This window comes from Bos taurus, chromosome 18 (genome assembly GCF_002263795.3).
Source record: "Bos taurus isolate L1 Dominette 01449 registration number 42190680 breed Hereford chromosome 18, ARS-UCD2.0, whole genome shotgun sequence".
NCBI lineage: Eukaryota > Metazoa > Chordata > Mammalia > Artiodactyla > Bovidae > Bos > Bos taurus.
In genome coordinates, this window is record NC_037345.1 from 42,054,589 (window position 1) to 42,062,999 (window position 8,411).

The following is an 8,411-nucleotide window of genomic DNA, read 5'->3' on the forward strand; positions in this document are numbered from 1 at the left end:
TAAAGCATAATTATTCAGATTAAACTATTTTGAGATAATGACTTTTTTTTCTTTTCTTTTTTTGAAGTGGCCAAACTTTGAGTTAAGTGTTCTTTTGGTCAACAGGTGGTAAGGTTCTAGCACACACTGAAGCCCTCCATGGCCGCCCAAGTGGTGGCAGCTGCTGGCAGCTCTCCTGGTCTGCACAAAAGCCTTGGATCCGATTATTTAGGGAGCCGAGTATTTTTGTTGATGAGCAAAATGAAATCCTCTGAAAGCAAAATCAATCCCTTGCAGAGACCCCAGAGCATTGATCCTGGTGCCCATTGACAGGCTTGGGCTGTTGAGCTATTTGGAATGACCGCACAAAATGAGCAAGTTGTTACAGTTTTAGAGTTTTGGTATCTATTGGCAACCCCTGCACTCATATGATTAATCACACATTCAAAATGTGCGCGCTGTGGAAATTGACTGCAACGCAGCAGAAACAAAGTTTTCAGTTATCCTCGTATAATAAATTGAAGCTATATCCCTAAGCAGAATTGTCTTCAGGATTCCAATTTGCCTTGTTAAAAGTGTTGTTTATACAGTAGTTAGCAAAAACGCAAGTAATTACATACAGAATTCATTCTAAGCAATTCTTTATTTTCCCCCATCCTTTATTGGTTTTCCATCTTCATTACCCAATATTTTTTAGTCGATCTCAGCAGAAACTGGACGGGTGAGATGTGGCCAGGCCATGAGGCTTGGTGACTTTCCTGATTCAGAGAGAGCATCTGGTCAAGGGGACAAGGCCGGTGAGACTCACACAGCGGCTGGAGGCCTTCTGCCAGCTACAGGGCTGCGCTGACAAGGAGGAGGCAGAAGCAGCGTGCGTGTGGTATTGCATTTCATAAAACAACATTTACCTCTGGAGAAGGTTTCTACGGATTTATTTATTTATTTTTGAGCAGGAGCACAGTTTTGTATACACGGAGTGGTGTGGCTGGCCACATCTGTTTCGGTTGCTGTAACCGGTGGGACTTTATTTCATAAATATCATCTGAGCCGGGAATACAGCTTTTGGAATGCAAATTATGTTTAAGTGAGTAAACATTTCGGTGGCTGGGGGCCCGGAGCGTAGGAAGGGAGAGGGGCAGAGGGGGAGAGTTGCGGCTCATGAACTGGGTCCAGGTGGAAGGCGGGCCGGGGTTGGAAGGTTCCAGCTGGGGAGGGAAGGGGACAGGAGCAGCCCCGAGGGGAAGCCCTCCCAGAAAACCCCCAGCTTCCCAGAGGCTCCTGCTCACTCTCCCCAGAACAGAGACCTCATCCATATCTATCAGGAGAGGCCTAATTATAGAGCTCGGAGATTTTAATGGCACAGGGAAATTTAAATGCAGTGGAAAATATGAATATTCCTAAGCCAGCAGTCAAAATACAAAATGATTGGCTTCAGAATCAATGAATTATAATTTCAGAGCGCGTCCTCAAAGGTGGAGCCTGTAGTTCCCAGGAAGAGTTCTGTGCACGCGGGTGTGTTTTAATGAACTTCACTTCTGGCTTTTGCTCTGGCAGGGTCCTGTTTCCTCAGTGCTGCCGCCTCTGCCAGCACCCAGCTGCTCCAGGCAGATAGCCGGGGACAACATCGTGGGGTCCTGGCGGGTGAGCGGGCAGCCAGCACCTGGCAGGTACCCTTGGATCCTGGCTCCTCTTCTGCGGAGCCTGTGCAGCAGGGTACCAAATGCTGGAATGCTGGGGGAGTAGGTTATTTGTCTGCATCCTCCCCTCAAAAAGCTGTATCCTTTTCCTGCAACTGATTCCCACATCTTCAGTTCTTTTAACTGGAGCTTTTCCCCTAGGCATGGCCAGTGGGTCCTTTGGGGAACTCGTTCTTCCCAGCCCCAGGCACCCTGTCCACCAGGTTTCTTTTGCTCCCGAGAGCATCCCTATATCTTTACCTGTGGAGGAGGTAAGGATGTGGCCCAGCTGCTGTCCATGCAGCCCTCAAACTGGAGAGTCATCCCATAAATCCTGTTTTATTTTATGGACAAATAAATGCTGAGGTAAAATATTCCAGGACCGTAGCTTGAATACTTGCCATAGCAGCGGTGCTGTAATAACCACGGTGACATTAATTTACTGCATTGTGCCGTGGGAAGAAGGAAGAAGGAGGGAGAGGGGCATTAAAAGAGAAAAATGACTTGCCTTCGAATTTATTGGGATTGGCCTCCCTCATTTTCAGCCATCATTAGTTGATTAGGCCCTGATGACAGTGTGGACAATTGTCCTGGAAGAGTTGGCGACGAGACGCCCTAAAGGTACGCTGTTAATTGAGATGATGTTCATCCTGTAGTTACTGAACAGAGCTGCAGATGGTGAGATTGGCGGTGAGTGTGATGGCACAGAGCTGTGGATGCTCAGTGTCCGGGGAGTATAGGCCGGGGGCGGGAGGGCCTGGATCCATCCCAGCCCTTGAGACCACGCCCCTAGCATCCTGGTCACTTCCTCTCTTTTGTAAACCTTGCAGATAGACCTGTCAAGAGGGGAAAAAGTGAGCTTGCCTTTCATCCCAGGAGCAGCTACAACCACTGAAGGTCCCTCCTATCCCTGGGCTTTGAAGACTGAGGTTCCTCCTGCCACCTCTTTCTCCCTGCCCGCCCCCCACTGCCAGGCATAGATGAAGTCTGGCAAGTGTAATCCCAGAAGGTTCTTGAACCTGAGCTGAGAGCAGGACCTGTTAGCTTCCCAGGCAGCCAGATTCCACTACCGTCGGTGCTGTCGTTTTCTTACTGGAACAGAGAGTGGGTTCCATCAGCATATCTGTTCACACAGAGGGTCCAGTCTGGGCAGTGAAAGCCTTGAAGCCCCGTGGTGGAGGCTGAATTGTTCACAAGCTCCACTGGCAGCAGCCTTGGCCACGCCTAGCCAGCAGGAAGGATGGCTCCAGCTACATGACCTCTGTGGAATGTTTTTAGAGGCCCACACTCACTGTCCCCAGGGCTGGAGAATTGCCTGCCTAAGGAGAGTGGATGAAGCCTAATGTTTTTTGAGTGATTTGCTAAGGGTAGCATTGGTTCAAAGGCACTTGACATCCATTACCACATTTAACCGGCGGACATGTCAAGTCACTTCAGTCATGTACAACTCTGTGTGACGCTATGGACTACAACCTGCCAGGCTCCTCTGTCCATGGGATTCTTCAGGCAAGAACACTGGAGTGGGTTGCCATGCCCTCCTCCACGGGATCTTCCTGACCCAGAGATGGATCCCTCCTCTCTTATGTCTCCTGCATTGGCAGGAGGGCTCTTTACCACTAGCACCCACCTGGGAAGCCCTAGCTCCATTTAGGGTAAAGGAAACTGAAGCTTAAAAAAAAAAGAACGCCTTGTGCCCTGTAGTATGTAGGAGACCGTGGAGGTAGGAGCTTCTGGGTCAGAGTGCGTGGCCTGGAATCCAGCTGCGCCTCTTACTGCCCCATGCTGTGGGTGGTACTTTGCGTCTCTTAGCCTTGGTTCACTACCAAAGACAGAAAACAATACATGCTATGAGCTCCGTATTTGTTAGTAATTCTTATTGCTGTAGTGGTCCTGATTGTTAAGAGCTGTCAGCTATTCATCCTCAAGTTCAGGTCCCAAAGAGCAGGAGGGGACATAAGGCCGCTTCAGCTCTCTATCGCACGAAGAGGAAGCGCTTTCTTGCTCCCCCCTACCCTCCATGCCTGTCATGTCCAGACAACCAGACAGATGCTCAGGACTGCAAGGTGACAAATCCACTCACAAGATACAGCTTGCTAAGTGGCAGTGGCCTTTTATTCCCTGACATCTCTCCAGACCGTTGAAGGGATTAGAACTGGATTAGTCTGAGATGAGCCTGGCTCTGCCGTTATCACCTGTTTATAGGATAATGACATTATCTAGTTTGGCCCATAAGGGCCTCCTTCCATCGGAGCTTTGTTCTCTTTGATCTTGAGTGTTGCAGGCAGCGTATCTTTAAATCTAAACAAACCCACTGAAGCCTCAAGATAAGTGGTCAAAACATCTAGTGGGAGGAAAACAGATTCCCCCTTTCCGGGCTGCTCAAGGCCAACAGTAATTTTAAAACTGTGCAGACTTTCTTTGAACCTAAAGCTTACCTTCCCATTTTCAACACTGGCCTCCCATGTCCCCTTTCACACATGCAGCACTTTAAAGTTTGCAGACCTATTTTACCTTTGCTTATTAACTCAGTTGATGGGCAGGGTGGGTTCTATGCCTATGGTGCAGAGGAGGACAAAAAACCCAGGTTTGTGAAAGCCCAGGTGTTTGCCAGCACTCAGGTCATTTCCAAGACCAGTACTGAGACTAAACCCAGCTTATCTGGAAAAATTCAGCATTTATTTTATCCAGTGCCTGTAGCCATCTAAGACCTGCCTCTCTGCCCAAACAGCTTTCCTGAAGGCTGATCTCTGCATAGAAACATCTGTTTAGACAGAGGTTCCAGGAGGACCTTGGCTGAAGTTCCCTTCCAAAGCTCTCCTAACATCCGCTCTACAGTACTTTATTTTAAATCATCTTTATTGAAGTATAATTCAATGCAGTGAGACCTGTTTTAAGTGTGCTGACCATTTGTTGCATTTGGGGAAATGCATAGAGTTGTGTAACCACCTCCACGACCAGAATTTAGGTTTCCATCACTCCCCAAAGGCCTTCATGTTCCCTGCATTCAAACTGCATATCCCGTCTGCAGCCTCTGACAACCCCTGGTCTTTCTGCCACTATAGTTATGCCTTTTCTAGGGTCTTATGTAAAAGGGATCACCTGGTGATTTGATTTTACATCTGGCTTCTTTGACTTAGCAGCAAGTTTTGAGATTGTCATTTTGTTATGTGGTTGATTTGTTTGTTTTTTCTGTTGCAGAGTGATGTTCCACTATGCGGTTATATCACAGTTCTTCAATTTCCCAGTTGTAGACATCGGAGTCATTGCTAGTTTGAGGCCATTATGAATAAAGCAGCTATAAATATGGAGTGGATAGCCTGTCCCTTCTCCAGGGGTTCTTCCTGACCCAGGAATTGAACCGGGGTCTCCTGCATTGCAGGCGGATTCTTTACCAGCTGAGCTACCAGGGAAGCCCATATATATTTAGGTCCAAGTCTTTGTGTTGTCTTTTCAAGTAACTTGTGTCGATATCTAGCAGTGGGATTATTGGGTCAAAAGACAAATGTGTATAAACTCCATAAGAAACTGCCTGTTTTCCAAAATGACTATATTCCCACCAGAAATGAAGAAGACATTCCAGTTGCTCCACATCCTCACCAACATTTGGTATTGCCAGCCTTTCTAAGTTTCCCTTTCTTGTGTGTGGATAGTAGGTTTAGGGTTAGGGTTAGGGTTAGGTCATTGTGGTTGCATCTGCATCCCTCTAAGACTAATGATGTTGCTAATGCGTTAAATTTTGAACACCTTTAGAACTTCTTTGGTGAAGCATCTATTAGAATCTTTTATCCTATCTTCTAGTATTCGACTGATAGTAATTTCTTTATATCTTCTGGAAACAAGTCCATTTCCACACATACTTAGCAAATATTTTCTCCCTGTTTGTGGCTTGTCTTTTCATTTTCTTAACTGTGTCTTTCAAGGAGTAAAAGTTTTTTAATTTTAAGTTGGGCTTACCAGTTTTTTCTTTTATGATTTGTGCTTTTTTGTGTTTTATTTAATTAATTTTTATCCCAAGGTTGCAGAGCTTTTCTTCTCTCATTTCTTCCAGGAGTGTTCACTTCATTTTAGGTAGAATGTGAAGTAAGAGATGAGGTTTATATTTTCCATGTTATTTATATATTCATATTTCCATATAGTTATTTCGGCAAGATTTATTGTAAAGATTCTTTTCCGCATTGAGTAACCCTGGTACCTTTGTGAAGACTCAGTTGACTATATATATATGGTTCCATTCTGAATTTTCTATTCTATTCCATTGATTTTTATGCTAAAACTATACTCTTTTGATTACTGTGGCATTATATTATTCTTAAGATGTAAAAATCGAAGCTTTCCGTCTTTTTCAGAGCTATTTTTATTTTATAGTGATTTTGCATTTCCATATACATTTTAGACTCAGCTTGTTAATTTTTAAACTAAATTAAACTTACAGAAATTGACTGGAATTCTATTGAATCTATAGGTCAATTTGACAAGGAATGGGATATTAACTATATTGAGCTTTTCAGTCTTAAGCATGGTGTATCCCTTGATTTATCTATGCCTTCTGTACTTTATCTAAGCAGTATTTGTAGTTTTAAGCATATGTCTTGCACATTGTTCACTTTATCTCTAATGAATACTCAATACTATTATAAATGATATTTTTAAAGTTTTACTTTTATGAATATTTGTTTTACATTTTCACGTATGAACTGTATTTCCTGTTCATTGCTAATCTCATTTATTAAGTGTATCCTATGTCTATATCGGATTTTCTTCATAGATTATCAAATTACCTATATGCCTTTTATTTATGTTTTGTAATTTATTGTACTGGATGGGGGACCTCTAGAAAAAGTTTGAATAAAATGGTGAAAGGAGACATCCTTGTCTTCTTCCTAATCTTGAGGAGAGTATTTGATCTTTTATCATTAAGTTTTATGGTAGCTCTAGATTTTTCACTGATGGCCTTAATCTAATTGAGGAAGTCAGGCTTGGGTGCTGAATTGGCTCAATTTTTTTTTTTTGCATCTGTTGAGATGATTGCAATCAACTCTGCTTTGACACAATGCTTGTGTCTCTAAAAAACACCATGCTGTTCAAAATCTTGCAAAGAAAACTACAGTCCCTAGGAGAAAATTGAGGGGTGTCACACCCCAAACTTTATCAGAGATATATACAGAAAGATGAGAACTTAATGAAAATAGTAACACCATTTTATGTGTGGTACATAGTTGAAAAATACATAAATACTACAATAAATATAGCACTTTACCTTGAAAAAGATCTAAAGTTTGTTTGTGGACGTGGGTCTCATATAAGTTAATGGGAAATGACCAAAGGTGGGTGACCTGCCCTTGTTCTGGGGAGGATGGGTGACTCCTAACACAGGAGGTAAACTACAGCTGTTGGTAGATGCATGAGGTGTGTGCCTGGTGCTTTTTGTGTATTCCTCCATGGCTCACTTCAGCTGGATGTAGTTTTATGCATTCACTTAGTGTTTCTCATGAACAAAATTACACGTCAACAAACACAAAATTCACATTATGCTCAAATTGTTCCCTGATGTATCAGTTGTGTTGAAACAAATTGAAATTTCAAGACAAATGTTATAGCAGATCTGGCTGTATATGGCTTTTTCTTTTTTTTTGAAGTTTGCTAAAAAGGTGAATGGCATTCGTTACTTTTTGAATTTTAAACTAGTCTATCATTCCTTGGATAAATCCTATTCAATCATGATGCATTATTATCTTTGTATTTGCTAGATTTAATTTGCTAAAATTTTGTTCAGGATTTCTGCATGCATATTTATGAGGTATATTAATGTATAGTTCTTTTTCATGGTAATGCTTTTGTCTGACTTTGATATCAGATTAATGCTGACCACATAAAGCAAGTTGGAACATTGTTCCTCCTCTATTTTCTGTTTGTGTTTGTGTGTGCGTGTGCAGAACTGACATACACACCAATTTTCATTCTACCATACGTTCATGGTAGAATTCATCATTGAAGTCACCTTTGGGCCTGAGGTTTTCTTTGTCAGAAGTGTTTAAATTATGAATCCAAGTATCTTAATGGATATATGGCTCTTCAGCTTATCTATTTCTTCTCCAATGTGCTTTGGTAGTTTGTATCTTTCAAAGAATTTGTCAATTTCACACAGGTTGTTGGATTTACTGACACAAAATTATTCATATCTCCTTATACTTCCTTTAATGACTGTAGGATATGTAGTAATGTCTCTTCTTTAACTCCTGATATTGGAAATTTATGTACATCTGTTTCTTTGATTCATTGATCAGTCTAAGAGCTTTGTAAATTTCAGTGATCTTTTAAAAAAAAACAGTTTTTGTCTTCATAAAATTCCTCAAGTGTTGTGTCTATTTCTAGTCTGTTACTGTCTAATCTTTATTATTTCCTTTATTTTTGCTTACTTTTGGTCTCAATTGCTGTTCTTTTTCTAATTTATTTGAATAAAGGTTAAATCATTAATTTCTTCTTTTCAAATACATAACCTACCTATTTTGGTACATTTTCATTCAAATAATTAATTCATAATATTTTCAAGTCATAGTATTTTCTTATTGATCTTGTGATATCTTCTTTTACCCATGGGCTATTTAGAAGCATGTTGTTTAATTTCCAAATGCTTTTGGATTTTCCAGATAGCTGTGTGTTACTGATTTCTAGTTTAATTCCACTATAATCAGAAAATATATTCCTTTCTACTTTATTTCTTTTACTTTTACTGAAAATTGCTTTATGACCCAGTAT

General features: G+C 41.7%; 1 non-coding gene across 1 annotated transcript; it reads left to right on the forward strand.

Moving 5' to 3' along the window:
• The first annotated feature begins 1,118 nt into the window (after positions 1–1,118).
• MIR2899 (microRNA mir-2899) lies at positions 1,119–1,186 on the forward strand. Its single transcript, NR_036366.1, has one exon. It is a non-coding gene; the product is annotated as a microRNA mir-2899 (primary transcript).
• The last annotated feature ends 7,225 nt before the right edge of the window (positions 1,187–8,411 follow it).